The sequence below is a fragment of the Podarcis raffonei genome, chromosome 12 (genome assembly GCF_027172205.1).
Source record: "Podarcis raffonei isolate rPodRaf1 chromosome 12, rPodRaf1.pri, whole genome shotgun sequence".
Classification (NCBI taxonomy): Eukaryota; Metazoa; Chordata; class Lepidosauria; order Squamata; family Lacertidae; genus Podarcis; species Podarcis raffonei.
In genome coordinates, this window is record NC_070613.1 from 38437649 (window position 1) to 38462216 (window position 24568).

Sequence of the window (24568 nt, forward strand, 5' to 3'; positions counted from 1 at the left end):
AAGTCCAAGAACAAGCAAACACTGGAAACCAACATATGCTAAGTATTAGGAATATATGTAGTTTTCAGCAGGGGTGCCAACTTGAATAAAATGGGGGGGGGAGCAGATAAGCCCCACCCTGTGTAATTGATCACATGATGAGGTGCACACAAACCATTTGAATTGCAATGTCCATCAACTTGGGAAGCAGCCCCCTCCCCTCAAACATTTTATTGGGGGGAGCGATGACCCCTCGGCCCCTAGGAGTTGGCTCCTATGGTTTTCAACATTAATAGTCTAAGTATGCATTTTTATACCATTCAAAACTTAAAATCTAATGAGGTTTAGTTTCCAGAAAAGGAAACGGTTTGCTACAGATTGATCTATGAAGGAGAAGAACTGCTAGAAACTGTACCAGAACATTTTTAGGGATATTGTTGTTGTGCAAGTACCCCATCAATTTTATCAAAATACCCTCAGCAGGATGTTACAGAACCACAGTTGCACAGATTTGAGAGCCTGTCCCCTGAACAAGCAAAAGCTCTGCCAGAAACTAAACACTTGTGAAAGGAGAGGAGCCAAAATTACACCAGATCTTTTAAAACAATTTTCTGGAAAGACCCACACAAGTGGCTGTTGGTAGGAAAAGGAGCATGCACTTACTAAAATAATTGAGCATATTAAAAAAAAGATCATTCTCTTATAAGTCACTTACACAAATCTTGGAAGACCAATAAGCTTGCACAGACCCAAGGAGTGAAAGGCACTACCAGTTCTGGCCAAAGTCTGGATCTGCCCAAATCAGGCTGACCTGGGTGGATCCAAGCTTGTATGGCTCAGGTTGAGACAGCCACAGATTGCCCTGGGTTAGATCAGCTCACCCAAAGCAATCCAGGGCTCTCAAAATGCTATGGGTGATCAGGCAATTGGTGGGGCAAGTTGGTAAGGAGAACCAAGCAGCATCTGCAAGGTTTAAAGAGCAGCACAGGGCTGTTTGCAAAAGGGCTTTGAAACAGCTCTGCACTGTGCTTTGGCTGTGTATGCTTGTGCCCTTTGCTCACACAGCCAAACTTAACTCTTTGCTCACCAGCTGCTGAGTGAAAGGTTCAGTCCCGCTTTATGCAATAGTGGTGGCATAGGAGTAAAGGAGATGTGCATCTCCTTCCCACAGCAACTGTATCTTTAATTAGGATTTTTAAACCCTGATTAAACATGCAGTTGGGTGGGAGAGGCAAGCATCGCCTTCTCTCCCCCCCCCCCCCATGTTTAATAGGGTTTCAAACCCTAATTTGAGAATAGGGCTTGCCCCTGAATGGATTTGCACTTCAAATCCAGGACAATCCAAAGTGGTGGATTGGGCCCCAGACTGGATCAGGGTAAGGGGCTTGCACATCCCTAACAACTACACAAAGTAAACTCATTGAATGTATGTTACTAACTTAAGTTCATTAATTTCAGTGGGCCTACTCTGAGTGGGACCCAAAGCATTTTTAAACTGCAAATATTATAGCACAAGCTCTCTTATATGGTATATACTGACGCAGGGGAAAACTCATATTTTATTTAGATTAACAAATTACTCCTCCATGAATGCAAGGATCTTGAGACTCTTAAATCATTCATATGTTCGACCATATGGATAAAATAAGACGGAAAATCTATCACTGATTGTATAACCGTTAACAGAATTAATATAAAGATACACATGGAGCACCAAGTTTGAATGAATAAGCAACATAAAGGGCTACAATTGAATTTTTTTTAATGCCTCTTAAGTGATGAAGGAGGGTCACAACAAGAGCAGAACACTGTCTTCCCTCCCTCTGAGATTTAAAAATGAGAACACTCATCTCAGCAATCAGCCAACTCTGAAATCCTTCATTTATCATTTCCAAGACAACTGGAAACTAGTTTGAATTATTTCATTCTAAAAAACTTTTAAAGAAATAATTTAAATATTTACATAGTTATATTGATATTAGTCCACTAAGCATTAAACCAAAATATAATACATAAATACATACAGCTGCAGAGATGACAGGATGGGAAACTTTTGATCCATGAACTTCCTTGGGACCTTAGCCATTAAGTTTGCAATGATAGTGTAAAGGGAAATTTCCCAGAATCGTTGTGTAGTTTATATATCATATTGGAGCTACTACAGAAAAATCTGGGAAAGCTGCAAAAGGATTAAAGAAAGTTTCCACAATTCAGAGGAAAATCTTCCAGACCGAGGGAGGAGGGGCACAGAACCTCAGGCAGTGGGTGGGAATGTTGCTCCCAAGCCTCTCTATCTGGCCCTTGAGACTCTCTCCATGCCACACCCTTCCTCTTAGGAAGAACTTGTTTCTGGTACTGCTTCATACCCTCCTTAGTCAGTTCCAGACAACTTATGTATTGAACATTCATCCTGATATACCATCATTATTATTATTATTATTATTATTATTATTATTATTATTATTTGTTGTTGTACCCTGCCCATTTGACTGGGTTGCCCCAGCTACTCTGGGTGGCTTCCAGCATATATAAAAACATAGTAAAACATTAAACCTTTAAAAGCTTCCCTGTACAGGGCTGCCTTCAGATGTCTCCTAAAAGATATATAATTACTCATCTCCTTGGCATCTGATGGGAGGGCATTCCCCAGGGTGGGCGCCACTACCAAAAAGGCCTTCTGCCTGGTTCCTTGTAGCTTTACACATAATACTATGCTAGCTCACACTGCTGTGTAAAAAACCACCAATGAGGAGTTTAGACAACATTACATCGAACAAACGTTACTCCACACTTCCCAGTGCATTATCCTTTTACATTCCTTATAGCAAAAAGTTGAGTTATGAAGGGAAGCAGGTTTGTTGCACAGGAACTCCAAATCAACTTTAGTTGTACAACCTGAATTTGCTGGTATGTGACTGAATCCTGCTTGTATTTTTTTTTAAAATATAGTAGTTTGGAAATACCCCTTGAGCATTTTTGCCTGCTGGAACTCTGAGAATACTTCTCACTTGCTTGCTAGAAGTCAGAGAAGAGAGTGTGCAGAAACTAGCCTATTGTAAAAAAGATAAAAATTGCATTTGTCACCCCCACTTCCATCCTTGACCCTGCTCACCACTGGCATGCAGCCCCCGGCAGATGGCCCAGATGGCAATGTGGCCTTTCAGCTGAAAAGGATTCCCTGGCCCTGCTAGCCCTTGTTGTCATTAGATGAACAGTAACATCACCTGTCCTTGCCAAACCTACACAGCCACGTGCTCCTGATTGCTCTGCCCAAGAATAAAAAGACCTTTATTTTTGGTGTTTTGTTATTCAAATGTAATTCAAATAAGGGTGCCAGGGACCACCCCACTGCCCCTGGTATTTTCCTCCTCCATGGATGCAGGATCCATGAAGATAACTATGGCTGACTATAACTATAACTATAACTATAACCATGGATAACTATGGCTATGGTAAAAGGTAAAGGTAAAGGGACCCTGACCATTAAGTCCAGTTGTGACCGACTCTGGAGTTGTGGCGCTCATCTCGCTTTATTGGCCGAGGGAGCCAGCGTACAGCTTCTGGGTCAAGTGGCCAGCATGACTAAGCCGCTTCTGGTGAACCAGAGCAATGCACGAAAACGCCATTTACCTTCCCGCCGGAGCGGTGCCTATTTATCTACTTGCACTTTGACGTGCTTTCGAACTGCTAGGTTGGCAGAATGGCTATGGAGTTAACACCAAATACATTACTTGTTTGTAAATGACTGACCACAGCTGCTAGATGGCTTTGAAAATTTATGTTCCAGGCTTTTAGGACTCATCTACCCATGTACTATCTGAAACCAAAGGGGTGTATTGGTTGCCAGATGTGAATTTTTTTCAGCTCTCCTACCCCCACTACTTCCCAAGATTACTTGAATTGATCAATTTACATGATACTACAGATGCTGCGCTAATGTCTAAATTGTACTATAAAAATATATACACAATGATAAATACAAATGTATATATGTGTAATTCAAATTACACATATATGTGGCACCCTTATTTGAATTACATTTGAAACTTGACATGAGCCAACAGTGTGACGCGGCAGCTAAAAAAGCCAATGCAATTCTGGGCTGCATCAATAGGAGTATAGCATCTAGATCAAGGGAAGTAATAGTGCCACTGTATTCTGCTCTGGTCAGACCTCACCTGGAGTACTGTGTCCAGTTCTGGGCACCACAGTTCAAGAAGGACACTGACAAACTGGAACGTGTCCAGAGGAGGGCAACCAAAATGGTCAAAGGCCTGGAAACGATGCCTTATGAGGAACGGCTAAGGGAGCTGGGCATGTTTAGCCTGGAGAAGAGGAGGTGAAGGGGTGATATGATAGCCATGTTCAAATATATAAAAGGATGTCACATAGAGGAGGGAGAAAGGTTGTTTTCTGCTGCTCCAGAGAAGCGGACACAGAGCAATGGATCCAAACTACAAGAAAGAAGATTCCACCTAAACATTAGGAAGAACTTCCTGACAGTAAGAGCTGTTCGACAGTGGAATTTGCTGCCAAGGAGTGTGGTGGAGTCTCCTTCTTTGGAGGTCTTTAAGCAGAGGCTTGACAACCATATGGCAGGAGTGCTCTGATGGTGTTTCCTGCTTGGCAGGGGGTTGGACTCGATGGCCCTTGTGGTCTATTCCAACTCTATGATTCTATGATTCTATATAAACATACGGTAAATATAAATATATCTTGACTGTTAGTCCTGGGGGACCTGCTCCCTGCCTTGCAGGGCTTTTTCCCCCTGGTCTGGGAGGGCAGGTCCCTGACTGACACCAGCTACAAAAAGCAGAGGCTATTGAAGAGGGTTGAGACTATCTTGCCTGTCTCTAAGTGCAGACCCAGGTCATCAAGCCTGAGCTTCCACAGCCGCTGCCTGCCATGAACCAGCATTGGCAGGACTAGCAGCAATAGCAGCAGAAATGTTATATTTGTATGATAATATTTTATATTTGACATCCTTTAGTAATGTTTTCTTTTGAAATGCTGAAGATAATTGTTTTGTTAACTTTTCTGTGTTAAATGTGGATTCTGTGGTTGACTTCCTTTGTAATGTTTTATTTTGAAATCTTTAAGATAATATTTTAGTTTCCTTTTTATTATGCTGCTTTGAATGTGTACTTTATACTGTACTTTAAAAACAACAACACCTGAGATACAGCACATTTTTGTTGCAAGTCAGAGAACAAGTGAATGGTCCAGCCAACCACCACCACATCTCTACTGTGTACCCAAGCCCCAACAAGCAAAGAGCAACATAGCTCTCCTACTACTGTGTGTCGTATTATAATTTGATGTTCTGATCAATTTAAGCAGAACTTAAGAGATTGAGCAATAATGACCAAACTAGATGAATATTCACATGACTTCCTCACATGTCAATGTTCAGATCATCAAATTTGGGACTGAAAGGTTACTTTCGTGTAACTGCCCCATGGTTCCAAGGCACTTCTCCTTTTTCTATGCAACAGAGCCGAGTCACACACATTTATCTCCATCAATTTGCTTGCACATTTAACTACTCATGCTGGTCTACTTGCATAAGTAGTATTATATCAGACCACCTTTAATGAGGTACAATGGCCTTTTCATGGCAGTAAGCCAGTGGTTTAGTCTTTGCTTGTTTGGAGCAAAACAAACCACAAGCAATGGTTTGCATGTAACACTAAGTCATTGCTCTGGTTTGCTTCCTCCCAATGCAACAAAGGGATGACAGCAGGTGCAATTTGAGTTAGTATGCACCAACGCGGTGTGCCAAAACAGTTGCTTATTCCTAGTATGCCATAGTGTGTTTCACTCTGTCTTATAAGTTACATGTTGACCAAGCCAATATGAAAATCACTGGTTATAAAAGAAAATTCATGATCCCTTTAGTTTCATCATCTGACATTACACCAATCATCTAAGCACATAACTTGCACAAGGAGTTAGATTCAGAAGAGAGAAGGCTGAAGAACAAGTATGAACTTTCAGATGAAGCACCACTGGCAATGATGAATATGACAAAATGCATGCAAGTTTTCCCCTACTAATTTGCCTTGTCTGCCTCTATTTCCAAGCTTTCTTGCAGATTAGATTTACAGTGGTACCTCGGGTTACAAACACCTCGGGTTACAAACATTCGGGTTACAGACTCCGCTAACCCAGAAATAGTACCTCGGGTTAATAACTTTCCGCCAGAATGAGAACAGAAATTGCGCGCTGGCGGCGTGGCGGCAGCAGTGGGAGGCCCCATTAGCTGAAGTGGTACCTCAGGTTAAGAACGGACCTCCAGAACAAAGTAAGCTCGTAACCAGAGGTACCACTGTAATTCTTTACACTGTATTATATTACAACAAACCAGGTGACTCATAGTTCTACATAGAAATTCATTCTCTGCTCTGCTAATAATGTTTTGGATACCATCCTGCGGGTGGAAGGAAGGAAGAATGTAGAGTTCACAGCACAAATGCTAAACTTGTGGAGAGCTTTACAGCAGATCATATGTGACTTTCTATTCTCCCTGTTAAATAGATACATGAGCAGAGCAAATAGAACAAATCTACATTAACCCTCATCTATTCACAGGTATACAGGAAATATCAAGTCTGCAAAATAAATGAAGAAAAATTAACATATAAAAAGGCCTAACAACAGGATACCTAGATAGAGAGCCATCATGGTTTTCAGAGGTCCACAATCTTGTCTGGCTTTACTGTACAAGATAAAAATTGTAGCCTCCAGCTCCAGGCCCCACCGCCCTGTGCCCTGCTATTCTAAAGGGAAAGGTTGGGTGGGACTGTGTGCTGTTCAGCATTGCTCCCCAAAAGCCCACAGGGTGCCTTCAGGGTGTCTTCAAGTTGGAATGGAAGCTGGCTGCTCATCAGGCTTGCTAACAGGTGGTACTACACCAGCCATTGTGAGCGGATTTGTTGGAGCCTGATGATTTTGAACTTCAAGTTTGCCAAAGGCCACATTTTGTTAGGATTAAGTAGCACAAGGTATGCCACAAGCCTCAACGGAAAGAGACATAGAACAGTAGCACTGAAACTCTGCACTCCTCCACACACAAAAACACAAAGAACAATTGCAAGATGTTATGTCAATGTGTTTAATGGTTAACCCAACAACCCTCCCATGATAGTTCCAGGAACTGCATTACATAGACACTTGCAGCAGCGATGTTGCAGTATAGTTATGGTGCATCAATTATTCATCCAACAGATTAACTTGCATTTCTAAAGTGATATAGAAAATAGGAGTGACAGAGCAAAAAAAAAAGGTAATAAAGCTTTCACACTTGAAACCACTATACAGAATTTTCCTTAACATTTGCCATTCATTAGTTATGACTAAATATGGCCCTCCAAATGTTGCTGAACCACGCCTCCCATCATCCCTGACCATTGCCATGCTGGTGGGTGATGATGAGAGTTGCAGTCCAACTATAGCTAGACTTTAGCCATCCCTGGCTTATGCACATATGCACATATATTCAAAGTTACATTGTTTCCCCACCTATGTCATGATAGGCAGAGAACACCACAGCTCAAGTAGTTCAAAACAACATCCCCTGCCCCCGGTATTTTAAAGCTGAATTTGTCAGATGCCTCAAAGTAGCAACAGAAATTAAAATAACATTTGGAGATGCTAGCAAATGTAGTCACATCTGTGACCAATAGGATTGTGTAGCAGTAATACATCTTAGAGCTTATATCCCAATGTAAAAAGCTGACGCTAATAGATTGGAAACTACTGTGTAGAAAAAGGCAAATATAACAAGGCTGCCCCAGATCCTGCACATTTTACAAGGATTAGAAGTGTCAACCCTACTTCAACTACAACGTTTTAATGGTCTTTGCAGAAACTGAAACAGAGAATTTCTCTCTACTACATAATAAATATTGATTGGTAAACATTCTAATTGGGCCTGCAATCCTCTGCACAGTAATACTCTTATTGTACTGTTTTGATGCCAACAGAATTGAAACAGCCTAAAACATAAGCAGTATTGCAGCCTGTATTAATATAATATACAAAACAGTGATTAGTCAAAGGAAGGCAAGTGGAGTAACTTTTTGTTTAAATTAAATAAAATAGCCATTAGATTTTACAACCAAAGACTTTAACTTGCAGTATAATTAAATCTTAGCTGAAGCAAATTCTTGAGCGGTTCTTTTTTTTTAATCTATCACCCAGTTCACTCAGCTGGCTTGATTGTTCAACACTGCCTTGCAGAAAGATCTAGTTCAATTTGTTGCCCCAGATGGGATTAGAAAGTGCTGCAGAGTTACCATGCTGACTCCTATGAAGGAATCAATGTTGCCTTACATCACTTAACGGCAACCCTCTGGCCAATCTAAAAGCATCACACATGAGCTCAAAGGGGAGTCCTATTCAGATTCCATTTTTCAAAAGACTGTGATGTACGGAGAGCCTCAAGAGTCAGGACACCTCCTGGTTCAGAAAGGGATGCAATGAACTGCTATGGTGGGAGGAAATAATACTATAATTTTCATTTTCCAGACAAACATTCACATGCAGCCAAAAGCATTATTATTCACATATTTGCTATGTCACCAGAAGATCTAATATTACTGTTGCCCCATTAATGCCTAACAGCATTCTATCTGGGAAACAAAAAATGTGCAGATGCGATGCAAACATTATTTCAAGACAGACAGAACATCATTTGAGTGGAGAAGTCTATTATGACCCCTTATATTTAATGATTCTATTGAAAAGCGTTTATGGCACAAAGAGTAAGTGAAGCTTGCAGTAAGATGTTGCAGTGTTTGCTGTCCTCCTAACAGGAATGCTCATGTTCAGAGTTTCAGCCAACAAACTATATCCCCTCAGGTTTTTTTCTTTCTAGCTGACTGCCAACTTTCTGTGGCTACGGGTCCTCATAGGGCCATTGTTGCTGATGCTGTTTTAGAGTTTGTTGTACTTCTGCAAATTTGGGGTGGTTCCCCTCTTCTGCTTCTCAGTGCCCCCATCTTGACTCAACTTTTGCTGGAATTTCATCATTTCACAGGGAATGATATCCCAACCTATGGAAAAGCATTTCCTTTGCTCATAGAATTATCTGCAATAAGCTCTCCTCATCTTCACTCACTTCAATAACAATTCCTTGCTACCAGAACCAAAGTGCTATTAAACTCTTTTATGGAATTCAATGCTAGGTCCACTGGGATAGCAAGAGTGGAGTCAGGCAAGATGGTAGAAAAGGGAGAACATCTCCCTTGGGGTCCCTTCTAACTCTACAATTCTATTATTCTAATAAATTTCACACCTGCACCCATTCAAATTAAAGATGGTCGTGGCCAAAGAAGCCATCTGAAGCAGTTGGAATTTTTTTCAGCTCTTCCTTAATTCAAATCATTGTTCATAATGCAGTACACTTATAAAACCTATCTATTGGAATCAGTAGCTCACGCCAAAGACAAGCCGTCACTATTTATCCTATATGACAATTACAAAAAGTTGTTGGTTATAGAGAAGCTTCTCCTATCAGGCAAAATGAGTACATTTACACTATTGTGTCAAGCGTGTTCTGAAAACACTAAAAAAAGTCCCCCCACAAAAAAGCCAGTTAAGCATGAAACTGAGAGACAACAAAGTGCTGTCATGTCTCAGGGCCTTACCTGGTCTATCATGACCTAAATTAGCAGTCTATGTGGTACAACCACAACATCCTTTAACTATGGGGTGGTTTCGTTTCTGACACTGAAAAGATGGTGTTGGATCCAGATGTAATCATGCTTAAAGTAGACCCTTTGAAATCTGTAAAACTTAACGTTAGTGATAAGTTAGTTATCAATGGGTCTACTTAACGATTTAAGTCTTGATCCAATCCAGCTTTTGCTGTGCACACCTCTAAAGAAATATAGAGCTGGCTTTTAAGTCTCTCTCTCTCACACACAAACACGCACAAAACTTTACCTAAATGTATCTCAAATAAAGCAATGCCAGACTCAAACATCAACAAATGATGTGCTGTTACTGCCTAGTCGGGACTATGTCAGGCTAAAAACAAGGAAACAAAATGGACCAGTTTTAACTTTTTGGAGGTTTTAGATTTTTTTGAAAAGTAAATCTGTGAATGCTCATTTGCTTGATGGAGGCTAAGCAAAAGCCAACAGCAGCCTCTTGAAGGGGGATGGAGAACCTGTGGCTTTCTAGATGCTGTTGGACCAGCTCCCATCATCTCCCAGCCATCATAGCCAACAGTGAGGGATGATGCAAGTTGTAACTCAGTTACACCTGGAGAGCTACAGGTGCTCCATGTCTATTCTAGACAGGCTGAAAGATCCCCACTGGTTTCATGAAACTTGAGCTAACAGCCTCAGGCTTTGGCCCTGAAAGTTCATATTTATTTATCCTTGTTGTGGAAGTTTGTGAATAGAGTCATTTCCAGACCTTTCAACTGACGTCCAGCACTTTTGATGAGACCCTCACCAGAAAAGGCATCAAAGCAGAACATGTACTTCACTGTCTCGTTATGATTCATGAGAGACTTTCACAGGGATGATACCAAATGACAGTGAAAGACAATGTTTCCACCCAACATTTCTGCCTGTCCTTTCAGCTTATACCACCCACTGGGGAAATATAACATCTTTAGCGCAAGCTGCCTGTGGCAAAAGATTAAGGTTAGTGTATGTGCGTGCACATATGCATGTGTGAGGGAGGGAGGAGGAAATTAAGCCCACATTGTTGCTGTACACCAGTAAATGTGGTACATTTTACACTTATTGATGACATTCCCTCTCTCTCCATTTGTTTTTCGCAAGCTTTCTAATCTTCACCTAGCAATGTATTCCCGCATCGGGTGTGGGCACACCTCCGAATTTACAACATCCAGCAGCTTAAATACAGAATACAAACACCCGTACTTCAATACTCCCTTCTTATAGTTGCAGACTCCTATAAATTAAGGTACCTAGTACCGATAGAAGAGGACCATTTCCCAGAAACTTCCAAAAGGGACAGAAATGCAAGAACACAGCCCAAGCACAAGCACCCTCCTCCCACTTTTTATCTTTACCTACCCCAGATCTTTCAATAGAGACAGGAAAGAAGCAGAGACCGTTATCAGTCCTCCTAAAGCAAATGGGTTTCGTCCTGCCTGATTGAGAGAGGCTTCTTTCCAAAGACAGCAAACATGCAAAGCAGGCAGGCAGGCAACCGGACCACCTCGTTTCTCTCAGGCGCGCATCTGGTTCGACTCCGGATTCAAAAAAAAACCAGAGGGGTGGAATCCTTGGCTCCACTCCGAAACCTTCGGCCCGTTGCCAGAAGCGTTCAGTCAGTGGAAGGCGGAGTTTTCTGCGCCAACGTTACCACTATTATTACTACAGTTATTATTATTATTATTCTCCAGAACAGGCAGGTCGCCCACGGCGCTGTTCCAAAAGCGCTCACACCTGTCCAGCTGGGTGGGAGCTGAGGATAATAATCATAATATCACTTACCCGCTACCTACCTATCAGACACGCACACTTTCCTCTCCCGCCTAACGGTCTGAAGTTTGGCGAGGCGCTGTAAACGCCTGCCAAGAGAAGGAATCCGGATCAACCAAGGCGACGAGGCGCCCAAACCGCCTGCCTCGCCTGCCCCCTTCCCCTCACGACAGCCTACCTGAGAGGCTGCTCCGGAGGGTCTTCCCCCCCCCTCACCTGGGGCTCGCTCCCCTTCTCCCTCCTGGAGGCCGAAGCGAATCGACTCCTTTCACACGCCGCGCCTCGCTTCGTTTTTCTCTCTCCCTCACAGCCCGAGGCGGGAGCCCGCCGAGCAGCCGCTCCCCGCGCGCTTCATCACCACAGCCGCGAAGAAAGTTTGCTCCTCTCTGGACGGGGCGGGCGCTCGGAGGGGCTGGCTTGGCGGCGCTTCAGCAGCAGCCGCTGGAGGAGGTGCCGCCGAAGCGGGACTGGGAGGCGCCTCGTGTCGGGCGGCGGGCGCAGCCCCTCTCGCTCGGCCCCGGGGGGATCCGAGGCACTTCCTCTTCTTCCCCGCCACCCCACCCCGCGAGAGGAAAATGGAGCGGAGGCGAAGCCGGGGGACGACGACGCCTTCCTCGCACGCCGGCAAGAAGTCAGGCTCCCAGAGCAGGGCTCCCCGCCCGGCCATTTCTCCCCGCCCAAAACCTGAGATTCCTCCCAGAGTTGCTGCGGACGAGAAGCGCGCGGCCAATCCTAATCCTGCTCGCGGGGGGGTGAGCTCGCCTCCAAGGAAACACGCGCAGCTCTTTGCGCTTATCCTTTATATTCGTGGCCCTTTTGCTGCTGCACATGGGTGGCCGATTTCATGCTGCCCCTCAGTTTGGTGGAAGATAAAATACGAGCTGGCGACATGTTACTGAAGCATGGGGGGGGAGTTGAGCCACCCCAATCAATAAAAATACATAGCAAACTGAGGTTGTGCCCCCCCCATAAAAGGCCTGTCCCCCCCCCCAACAAAAATCCTGGCTATGCCCATGTACACCTTGTATTTTATATTTCACGTGGCCCACTTAGGTAGGCCTGTGTTGCCTGACACGCCCTTCAGAGCCCCTTTAGAGTGAATGTTGCTCATGTCATGACCCCTGAAGAGCCCACCTGGGTCAAGGTGGGCAGGGACTGCTTGGGTGTGGCACCTTTGCCCTGTAAGCTGTTCAGTGGGCCCTCCCCAAATCGACAACTGCCTAGGCCCCTGAAGAGCCTGCCCTAAGCACTCAGACACTCTTGAGTCTGCTGCTTCAAACCATGACAGATGAAACATGGAGAGTCGGGGTGGTGCAGTGGTTAGAGCGCTGGATTCAGGCGTGGGGAGACACAGGTTCAGTCATGCGCTGAGTGACCTTGGGACCGTCGCTATCTTTCAGCCTAACCCGCCTCACTGGGTTGTTGTGAGGATAAAATGGGCGAGACGGAGAGCCATGCACACCACCTTGAGCTCCGTGGGCAAAGGTGGGATATCAATGTAATAAATAAATAAATCCAACACACCCCTCCACACCCTGTCTCCTAACCACCAGCCCCCTTCTCTCCCTGCTTCTTTTCTCTTGTTAAGATCGTAAGAAGAGCCCCATGGCCCATCTAGTTCAGTTTCCTGTCCTCACAATGGCCAGCTGGATGCCTGTGGGAAACCCACAAGCAGGATCTGAGCATAAGAGCATTCCCTGATCCTGCGATTTCCAGCAACTGGAATTCTGGTTCCTTTGGAATTGCAGCTCCTTCAGCCCCCTGGTCTAGGGTCAGGAAACCTGTGGCTAGTGCCAGATTTAGAGTAGTGTAGGCAATTCTTCCATATACGGCACCAAGCTGAGGGATGGTATTATTATTATTATTATTATTATTATTATTACAGTCATACCTTGGGTTACAGATGCTTCAGGTTGCGCGTTTTCGGGTTACGGACGCGCCAAAACCTGGAAGTACCCAAATGGGTTACTTCTGGGTTTCAGTGCTCGCACATGCGCAGAAGCGCTAAATTGCACTTTGCGCATGCGCAGAAGCGCCAAATCGCAACCCGCGACTGCGCAGACACGGCGCTGCAGTTTGTGAACGCTGCAGGTTGTGAACATGCCTCCCGCACGGATCACATTTGCAACCCGAGCGTCCACTATATTGTTGTTGTTGTTGTAAAAGCACATATTTATACAGGTAACTACTCAAATGTGGTACTCTCAACCTGTGGTACTCTCAAGTATTGTTGGACTCCAACTCCCATCTGCTGCAGCCAGCATGGCCAATGGCCAGTGAAGATAGGCAGCATTTGGGCTACAGCTTAGCCATATCTGATGTATAGAACTTCAGGCTAAAAATGCTGTTCAGGAGCATGGACAGGGAGCCTACTACTGCTTCCTGCAGTTACAATGAATTTCAGCTCGCTTATTACTACCACTTGTCTTTTGCTTCAGGTATAAGGAGGTAGGTGAAGGTGCAGAGTTAAGGCACAAAATCACATTGTCTCTGCAGGGAAGAGTATTAGTGAGCCTACTCTTTAGCATGGAGGTAGCCAGGATTTTTGTTAGAGGGGGCAGGCTTTTGTTGGTGGGGGACAGAGCCTCAGATTTGTATTGATTTTTAGTGATTTGGGAGGGGCAGCTGCCCCCCTGCCTCCCCTTGGCTACGCCCATGCTCTTTAGGCTTGTCATCTTACTAGCCTAGAAGTTAACAACTGAATTCAGGCTTCTTTCCATCAACTAAGTCCTAGTCCCTTACAAACTGCTTAGATACTCAAGTTTGTAGGAAACATGTTGCTTTCTGTTCTGCCTGTATGGAGGAAAGTGGGTCCTACCATTTGGAAGTGGGGGTTTGTCTCATATGGCACATGCTATGCTACCAAAACCACTTTATATTTATCACCTGAAGAGCACTATTTGCATTTTTCTGCTTCAGGTACCAACATGTCCTGGACCATGGCTGATATACAAAACAGAAAATTACAAATTCTGATTCAAAACAGGTTTACTCAGAAGCAAGTTCCACTCAGACCCACTGCACTTGTAAGTAAAATGTGTTTGGAACTAGCCTAAATGCAAGGCTGTAACTAGGATAGGATAGACTGTACGATACTCTCACTTTACATAATAATTACCATCTAATTAGCCTTTCTAACCTTGCTGTCATGTGCTATAAAAGACTAACTATATAGGGCACAGGCTCTTCTAAAGGTTTTTACTCGCTGCCACCTCACAATAGAAAGGAAGCTGCATTGAAGGCTTATTGAGGGATAACAGGTCTCATTTGCAAATAACAGATAATCTAAATTATGCTGCCATCTAGCACAAAATAGAAGGAAAAATAAAAAAAGCTGCCTAAAGGGAACACATTTAGAAAGAAGAGCATAAAACAGGCTCATGTCCTTCATTATGAAAACACTGCCAGGACCATCTGACTTTTTATTCTTATCATCCCTTTTCTTCTTTCTCCCCTTGAATTTTCCTTTTGTGTTTGCACTGTTTTCCTCTATCACACTCTTCCTTTACCTCATCATTTTTCCCCACTCATTGACTTGTCTAGCTTTCTGCCTATGCGAGAAAGCAGCATGCACTCCCAACAGGGGGGCCATATAATTGCACAGGTTTTTGATAGTGGCGTTAAAGCATCTGGGGAAGAGCGAAAGTGCAGCCTTTTCAGTATATTATTACAAGAAGTCGGGTCAGCAGCACTTCCAGCTCCAATCTCATGGGCACTACACCAGTGGCTTCTAATATCACCCTGTGGATGGTTTTTAACATCAAAGGTGAAATTTGAGGAATATCTAGAGCATCAAAGCTATTAAAAGTTAAAACTTAAGAAATGTTTCCTAAAAATAAAGTGAATATCTCATACCAAAATGAAGCTATTTATTGTGCACTTTATTTAATTCCTGGTATGAAGCATAATTTAGTCAAGCTTTATGTGATTCAAAAGACAATACAGAATATTCTGTCTAGTCCACGGATAATAATGTTATCAGCAGCTACATAAAGAAATCATGTGTCATAATAGTTACAGACGGAACTGGGTCCGAAATCTGCAGCACTTTTAGCCCTCACACACTGTCTTATTTGTAGGATAGATTCCAGCACATACTGGGGAACTTAGGTTTGCACAATTAAAATGGATTAAAGCGCTCCATCACCCTAGCAGAACAAATTGACTTTTTAAAAGAAGCAGATTTTTTGTTTTTTTTTTTTTATAATATTTTTTATTACGTTTCTTTCCAAATTTTATACATTACAAACAAATAAGGAGTTTACAAGAAACCATTTTTTTTTTTTTTTTTAACAAAAATCCCAACTTGGACTTCCCCACCCCTTCCGATTCTGCGTTCTTTATATTAACAATGTCCGCAATTTGTTACCTTATGTCATACCTTATTGTAACTTTTACATGTTATGTATCTATATTCAATGTATTATGTCACAATTTTTATACCTTTAAAATAAACGTAACATGTTCAATTTCATATTATCTCCTTTTCTCTTTTATCACTTAGTTTACTATTTACTTAATCATAATTGCTAAAGCGTATCATTTCCAAATCATGCACCGTCTTAAGATTCATACAGTTTGTAATACTTTTGCAAGTAGTCTTTAAACTTTTTCCAGTCCACCTCAATTGTTTCTACATCCAAATCTCGGATTCTGCCGGTCAGTTCAGCTATCTCCATGTAGTCCATCAGCTGCATCTGCCATTCCTCCAGCGTGGGTAAATCTTGTGTCTTCCAGTTCTTTGCGATGAGTATTCTTGCTGCTGTACTGGCATACATAAACAAAGTTCTGTCCTTCTTTAACACTTTCTGGTCTACCATGCCCAACAGGAAGGCCTCTGGTTTCTTGGGAAAGGTATACCTAAATACCTTTTTCAACTCATTGTAAATCATTTCCCAGAAAGCCTTAACCTTTGGGCATGTCCACCAGAGGTGAAAGAAAGTCCCCTCTGCTTCCTTACACTTCCAACATTTATTGTCAGACAGGTGATGTATCTTAGCTAACTTGACTGGGGTCATGTACCACCGGTATATCATTTTCATAATGTTTTCCTTCAAGGCCGTACTGGCCGTGAATTTCATTCCGGTGTTCCATAACCTTTCCCAGTCTTCAAACATAATGTTGTGTCCAACATCCTGTGCCCATTTAATCATAGCAGATTTAACTGTCTCATCCTGTAAATTCCACATAAGCAGCAAGTTATACATTCTAGATAACAGCTTTGTCTTTGGTTCTAACAATTCTGTCTCTAGTTTCGACTTCTCCACCTGGAAACCAACTTTTTTGTCCATTTTGAAAACCTCTTGAATTTGAGCATAATGTAGCCAATCTCGCACCTTATTTTTTAGTTTATCCTGGCTCTGCAACTTCCAATTGTCTCCAATTTTTTCAGTCAATTCCCAATATTTCGGCCAATAGGCCTCCATATTGGGTCTTTTTCGGGCCTTGGCCTCCACTGGTGATAGCCACCTCGGAGTTTTACTCTCTAGTAAGTCTTTATATTTCATCCAGACTGCAAAAATTGCTTTTCTGACAATGTGGCTTTTAAACAATTTATGTGCTTTAACCTTGTCGTACCATAGGTATGCGTGCCATCCAAAAGCATTATTAAAACCTTCCAGATCTAGGACATCGGTGTTTTCCAACAAAAACCAATCTTTCAGCCAGCAGAAGGCTGCAGCTTCATAATACAACCTCAAGTCCGGCAGGGCAAACCCCCCTAAAAAGAAGCAGATTTTTTGAGGCTTGGCGAGTGATGGAGAACTGCACTGGAAGTGTGGAATGTAAGAATCAGGGCCGGACCACCCATGAGGCAAGGTGAGGCTAGTGCCTCAGGTGGCAGGATCCACAGGGGCAGCAGATCTGGTCTCCCAATGCAGCCAATCCCAACAGCAACCAAGATTGTGGAGGGTGGGGGAATTTGATGCATCAGTTATGTGTAAAGGTAAAGGGACCCTGACCATTAGCCAACTTTAGGGTTGCGGCAGTCATCTCGCTTTATTGGCCAAGGGAGCCAGCGTACAGCTTCTGGGTCATGTGGCCAGCATGACTAAGCCGCTTCTGGCGAACCAGAGCAGCACACGGAAACGTCATTTACTTTCCCGCTGGAGCAGTATCTATTTATCTACTTGCACTTTGACGTGCTTTCAAACTGCTAGGTTGGCAGGAGCAGGGACCGAGCAACGGGAGCTCACCCTGTCGCGGGGATTCGAACCGCCAACCTTCTGATTGGCAAGTCCTAGGTTCTGTGGTTTAACCCACAGCACCACCCGCGTCCCTTCAGTTATGTGTACACATGTACTAATTTTTAATGTAGCGCCATCAGAGTGCACAGCGCATTGCCAAGTTCAAGAGGGCAGGTCCCTACTCCAGAGAGCTTACAGTTCAAAAACACACTGCACAGGGGAAGCAACAGCAGAAGAGGGGAATGGAGGCAAGAGTAAAGAGAAAGAATGTTCATTTATAGGTTTTGTTAAAGGCTCAGTTTTAATGGAGAACTTGGATTTTGAAGGCGAATTTCAAGGAAGGATTTGGGCAGTGGTTCTCTGCTTCTTGTAGCTCTCTGAATTTTAGCCTACATTAATAGTCCAGAAGAGCAACTCCTGTTTTTTTAATTCAAAATCAATAAAGCGGAATAGAATCCTTGCATCATCCATAAGCATACACTGAAATGTATAAACATTTATCCTTTTTACCTGAGTTCAAAAGAATAGCTTAACAGAGCTAAGGAACAGATAACCTGCTCTCTTTTTATTTTTTTATTTTTACTATTACGAGTATTAGGATTTTGTTATTGCAGACTTGGCCTAGAGAGTAAGCTTAAAATTTTCTTTCCATAAAACACTAATGCTCATGTTGTTCCTTTCAAAAGGGGTCATAGTTTGCTCCTCTAACTTTACTGTTACTAAGTATCAGATCTCTATTTCTAATTTTTTTATATATATAAGGCTTGTAAATACTCGCTTTCCTAGTGGCCTGTGCTCAATAAGAATCACTTCCAGTCAATATATACATCTGTTAATTCAAAGACAGCTCATCCTGCCCCTTCTTCAAATTATTGGTATGTACAAAAAAAGGTAAGTGAACATAAAACGGCATGTATCTTTTTTTTCCAAATTCAGTATTTCCTAACATGCACACACACATAAATGAAGCTCACATTCTACGTATACACAGTTACTTGTTCCTGATAACCGTGTGATGGGAAAATGGATCTTCTACAGACCAGCATCCTATTCCATGTGGTGCTAAACTTCTTCTTGCATCTCTCTAATTAATACCAGGTAAACCCCATCAATAGGAACAGTAGTCAAAGCTTTCCTAGTTGTCAGTGTGTTTTGGGCCACATGTGTACCTTATGTAGCTTTCTAGCTAATGTCAATTTGCCTTCGCCATTTTTATATTCCGGGCAGTGAGTCAGGAAACTGCAAAGACCTTTGCATGTTACTTGGCCCTTGGAAGAGCCATGGAGCACATTATTTGCAAATGAAAAAAAGTACATTCAATTATCAGCATAATCACTGGGATTATGCTGGGAAATATGTTTTTCTAAAAGCGTTCAAAGCTGCCAGCTAGGGAAGACAATACTAAACTGTTTATTAGTTGTTGTTGTTGTTGCTGCTATTTTGTCACTTTTTAACCAAGGTAACTCAAAGCTACTTACAATATATAAACACACGCATACATTAAAACTGGCATAAAATACAACCAAAATCTAAAAGACAATTTTTAAAGAGCTGAATTAAAACATCCCACCCACTCAAGAACGTAATTAAAAGTCAAATGCCTGGCAAAAAAAGGAAATGAGCTAGAAATTAGATGGACTCATGGTATAAGTCGGTTCAGGGCATCTTCCTATGTTCATGTGTCTCGCATTGGGACATTTCCCTTGAGGAGAAGTGTTTGAGTTATGGCTCTGAGCAGGCACAGATCTTAGGCGTGTCTACATTAGAGACCACAAATAATAAAGTATAACTGACTTAACGGTTTTAATACCCTGGCAGTGAGTCAGTACATCCCAAGAATCTTAGTTTGTTATAACCTCTTTGTATTTGAAATCCTCAAAACCCAAGATACACTGCAGTGACTAGTGCAATGAAAATGTCAGCTCCATGTGAAGCAGATGTGAAAAAAGGCAAATTTCATGATAGGGATAATTAGGAAAGGGACTGAAAAATAAAACTGCCAATATCACAACTCTGTTAATTTCTATCTGTGGTATACAGTGGTACCTTGGGTTACATACGCTTCAGGTTACAGACTCTGCTAACCCAGAAATAGTACCTCAGGTTAAGAACTTTGCTTCAGGGTAAGAACAGAAATCGTGCTCCTGCGGTGCAGCAGCAGCAGGAGGCCCCATTAGCTAAAATGGTGCTTCAGGTTAAGAACACTTTCAGGTTATGAACGGACCTCCGGAACGAATTAAGTACTTAACCAGAGGCACCACTGTACAAGAATACTGTGTAGTTTTGGTTGCCACACCTTAAAATGGTTATTGGAAAAGATTTCGACATTTTGGGTTTTTCAGTTTAGAACAAGGGCAAGTCAAGAGAGCCGCCATGGCAGAGGGGTATGATGTGGAAAAAGTTGACAAGGATAAGTTCTTCTCCCTTTTGCATAAAACTAAAACACAAGGTCATTCAATGGAGCTGAATGTTGGAAGATTCAGGACAGGGGAAAAAGGAAGTACAGTGATACCTTGGGTTACATACGCTTCAGGTTACATACGCTTCAGGTTACAGACTCCGCTAACCCAGAAATATTACCTCAGGTTAAGAACTTTGCTTCAGGATGAGAACAGAAATCGTGCTGCAGCGGCGCGTCGGCAGCAGGAGGCCCCATTAGCTAAAGTGGTGCTTCAGGTTAAGAACAGTTTGAGGTTAAGTACGGAGCTCCAAAACGAATTAAGTACTTAACCTGAGGTACCGCTGTACTTCTTCACACATTGCAAGACATAGTGAAACCATGGTACTTGCTATAATAATATGCATGCCCTCCAACCTTAAAATAGGGATGCCCTATTAATAATAATACCCTGCCAACTGACTGGGTTGCCCCAGCCACTCTGGGCAGCTGCCAACATATATATAAAAAACAAAACATTAAACTTCCCATACTGGACTGTCTTCAGATGTTTTCTAAAGGTTGTATAGTTGCTTATCTCCTTGGCTTTGGGGTCACATAGTATGTAGCAATAGTCACCAACTTGAATGGCTTTAGAAGGGGATTAGATTCAGGTTAGCAACGGTTACTTGCCACTACCTGGCCAAACACTACCTGGAGGATCAGAGGCAGCATGCCTCTCAATGCTGATTTGTTGTTAGGGAACAGCAATGGGAGAGGCCTATTGCCTTTGACCCTTACTTGTGCTCTTCCCAGAGGCATTGGGTGGGCCACTTTAGGCAACAGGATGCTGAACTAGATGGGCCTTTGGTTAGATCCTGCAGAGCTCTTCTTAGATTCTTACATGCATAGAGAGCATGAAGAGCAACTGGGAAAATGTAAGTTTCTTTATTTTGAAAATCTGCAAACTGGACCTTCATCTAAAACATGGATTACAAAGCAGTGCCCGTTTAAAAAAACCCCTCAATACAATATTAAAACAATTTTTTAAAATAAAATCATAATAAAATCCAAGAACAAAAGCCCAACCAGCTAAGGTAACACAGTAAATTTAAATAACACTCAGTGTTAATATACAAGACGTAATTACGCATTGTGTGCTCAACCCTCTGGAACAGATTTTAGAGGTGCGTGAGGAGAGGACTGCAGGGGGAGGAGGAGAAGAAGCAGCCCGAATTAGTAAGGGGATGCACTGGATTTCACACAGAGGGAGTTCTGACAATTCAGACTTTTCAGAGATGTTTTGTGTGTGAAAGTTTTCTTGTGCTTTGTGCAGAATGCTGGTTTAATTTTTTTTATTTTCCAAGTACTGGATAGCATATTTATATAAAATTTTAAAAGTGTTTCCCCATGTCTCTTTATGACTATGTACAAATTTATTAATTGCAACGGTCTAAATAAATTTCAGTGTGTGCTACTGCTCCACAACTTTTCTCTGCTACACAGCTATTAAAAGTACACAATCCTGGATCTCCTTTGCATCATGTATTCATCCAACAGCCAGACTATTTACTTGCATTTCTCAGACAGAGCTCACATAAGACAGGTAGCTCTTTCTTACCACAAGTTATTTTCCATGTGGTTATGTACTGCATTTGTGTTTGCCTCAGCAATCAGGATATGGTTTCTGTATTAGTTATCTTTCATTTTCACCTTGTTCTCCCCCATATTTAAGCCCATGTGTGTATAGTCTACCACCTTCCCAGAACTTACCTTGACAGGGTAAGCTGAGGCATAAAGAAGCTCATGTCAAAATAAACCAATGGGTCTCTAATGCACTGCAAGCAACACTCTTTGTTGCTAGGCTAAGTCATGACAGCGCTTCTGAAATTTGTAGTACGGTAATACTTAAGCCTAACACCCCATCTGCTGGCCAGTGATTATGTTGCAGTGGAAGTACAGTATTATAGCCCATGTTCCAAGTCAAGGAAATATGCATCTGTTCTGTCACTTCTTATATTACAATGTGCTATCATGCCAACCAGCAAGATTCCATTATGTTTGTGAGGACCTGGGCTAGTGTTTCCATGCGCTGCTCTGGTTCGCCAGAAGCGGCTTAGTCATGATGGCCACATGACCTGGAAGCTGCGAACAAACGCCGGCTCCCTCGGCCTATAGAGCAAAATGAGCGCGCAACCCCAGAGTTGTCCGCGACTGGACCTAACAGTCGGGGTACTTTTACCTTTACCTTTTAGGCTAGATATATCTAAACCTATAAATCTACCAGAAAAGCAGTTACATTTTATCATTGTTTGGCGAAACCCCCCCTGCAAATAAGCACATATATATTAAAATATTTGCATTCTGCCTTTTCACATGCATATGCACGCGCACGCACGCACACACACACACACACACACACACACACAAAGTACTCCAGCACAGATAGGTAAAGGTAAAGGGACCCCTGACCATTAGGTCCAGTCGTGACCGACTCTGGGGTTGTGGTGCTCATCTCGCTTTATTGGCCAAGGGAGCCGGCGTACAGCTTCTGGGTCATGTGGCCAGCATGACTAAGCCGCTTCTGGTGAACCAGAGCAGTGCACGGAAACGCCGTTTACCTTCCTATTTATCTACTTGTACTTTGACGTGCTTTCGAACTGTTAGGTTGGCAGGAGCAGGGACCGAGGAACAGGAGCTCACCCCGTCTAAGGGATTCAAACCACCGACCTTCTGATTGGCAAGTCCTAGGTTCTGTGGTTTAACCCACAGTGCCACCCGCATCCCTCTTCAGCACAGCTAGCAATGGTTAAAAGCAATGTACAGGCAAAAATACTAGATTACACAAATCAAGGCTGGCAAACCTTGGGTCCAGGGGCCAAAATGTGGCCCTCCATAACTTTATCAGAACTCTCCCCAAGTCACATCTCTCACTGGCCTCGCTTAGCAAGTGTTTGTGCCAGCTATAATGTGCCTTTGAACCCTAATAACCCATCCTGTTTATCACGATGGAAGGCAGAGAAGGGCATGTGCAGAACCCTGCAGTGGAATTTTTTTGCATTTGTTGCTCCACCCACTTTTGCCTCTGGCCCCACCCACCACTGGCAATGTGGCTCCCGAAAGGTTGCCCAGAATGAAATCTAGCTCCTGGCCTGAAATTTCACAAACACACACACACACACTGCCAACTTATAGAACACATTACAAGCAATGAAAGCGGCAGCAATCAATGGAGTCATGAAATGACGTAACCGCATTGTTACAGTGTCTGTTCTGGACACCCAAAAAGCTCTTTAAAACAGGATCACCTTGGCTGGTTCCTAAAAAAGAGGTGGCCCAAAGTGAACCTCCCTGGGAAGCTCCTTGGTTATTTGTTGCTGCTGCACAGAAGGCTGTGCTGCCCTCGTAAAACACGAGTGACTTCATATGAGAAACAGCAGGCAGTAACATATCCTAGACCTAAAGTGTAATACAGTAATCTGGATGTCATTAAGACGCAAATTACATCAACTAGGTTTTGCTTCTCGAGGAAGTGATGCAACTGGCAAAAAACTGGTTTAAAAAAAAGCACTTCTGGCCATTATTTTTGCTTGTGAACTTTCAGATGCAGCCCTGGATCTGAAAGCACCCCAAGATGCAATCCTGAGTCTCGAGTCGGAGTGCAATTCTGTCTGGCACTGGATGTAAACCTCCCCTCAGATCAGATGTATTCCTAATCAACAGCATTTCTTTTGTTGGATCTATGTGCCCTGCAATCCAGCAATCCTTGTGGCCACACTTTTAACTGCTATCTGAAGTAGTAGCCACATTACAAGTTATTTAGTAGAAGTAATCCATCCTATAATGGGACTGCTTAGCAACTGCATTCTGCACAGGAAGCATTTATCACCTTAAGCTGTTACACACTATATTAGACAGATTTATGGATGCTGTTCAAGTTTGGGACATAGCAAGTTTTTTTTAAAAAAAAACATTCTAAACTTTTGGGGAGCAGCCTTTAAAAATGCTATAATGGTGCATGCATAATAGCTTCACTGAAATCAAAGCAGTATATCAAAGTTTAAATTTTATCAAGGTTGATCACATTCCGTAACTACAAGAGTTGCTGTGGGAACCAAATCTATGGCAGGATACTCTTGCTCTTCTGAAATATTTCCAGTTCATGGTTACAGGATTCTTCGAATATATATTCTCTTGCAAGTGTAAGTTATCTGAACCTAAAGTCCTGTATAAAAGGTCAAGCTTTAAGTACACAAGTTAAGTTGTTTCTGGCACACAAGGGTTTATGTATAGCTGCTTCTGATCTATCAGCTCAAGACTGTGATGGGACAGCTGGCAAGTGAAATAATGTGTATTGTTAGATGAGTTGACCTCGGAAAGTACAGACTATAGTTGCTTATTTGTCTGTATATTATTCTTGCCCTAACTACAAGGTTGGAGCCCATGTAGATCCTTTTATCTTGACGGACTTGGGACTGCTGCAGCCCAGCCCCCTAATATATTTAGATGTTACATGTGGGTCTATGCATGGAGGCAAGTTCAGAGGTCTGCTTTTTGAG

At 42.8% G+C, this 24568-nt stretch overlaps 1 protein-coding gene across 5 annotated transcripts in view; it reads right to left on the minus strand.

The window, feature by feature from the left end:
* RFTN1 (raftlin, lipid raft linker 1) overlaps positions 1–12130 on the minus strand; it is a 103522-nt gene extending 91392 nt beyond the window's left edge. Inside the window, exons 1-2 of one of the 5 annotated variants that reach the window (XM_053409678.1) lie at positions 11626–12129; positions 11471–11536 (exon numbers count right to left, since the gene is read on the minus strand). The gene's annotated coding sequence lies outside the window, so the exon portion shown is untranslated. Of the gene's footprint in view, positions 1–11036; positions 11196–11470; positions 11537–11625 lie in introns of those variants that run through there. The other 4 variants (XM_053409681.1, XM_053409677.1, XM_053409676.1 and 1 more) reach the window with 4 other exon arrangements.
* Positions 12131–24568: the final 12438 nt, after the last annotated feature.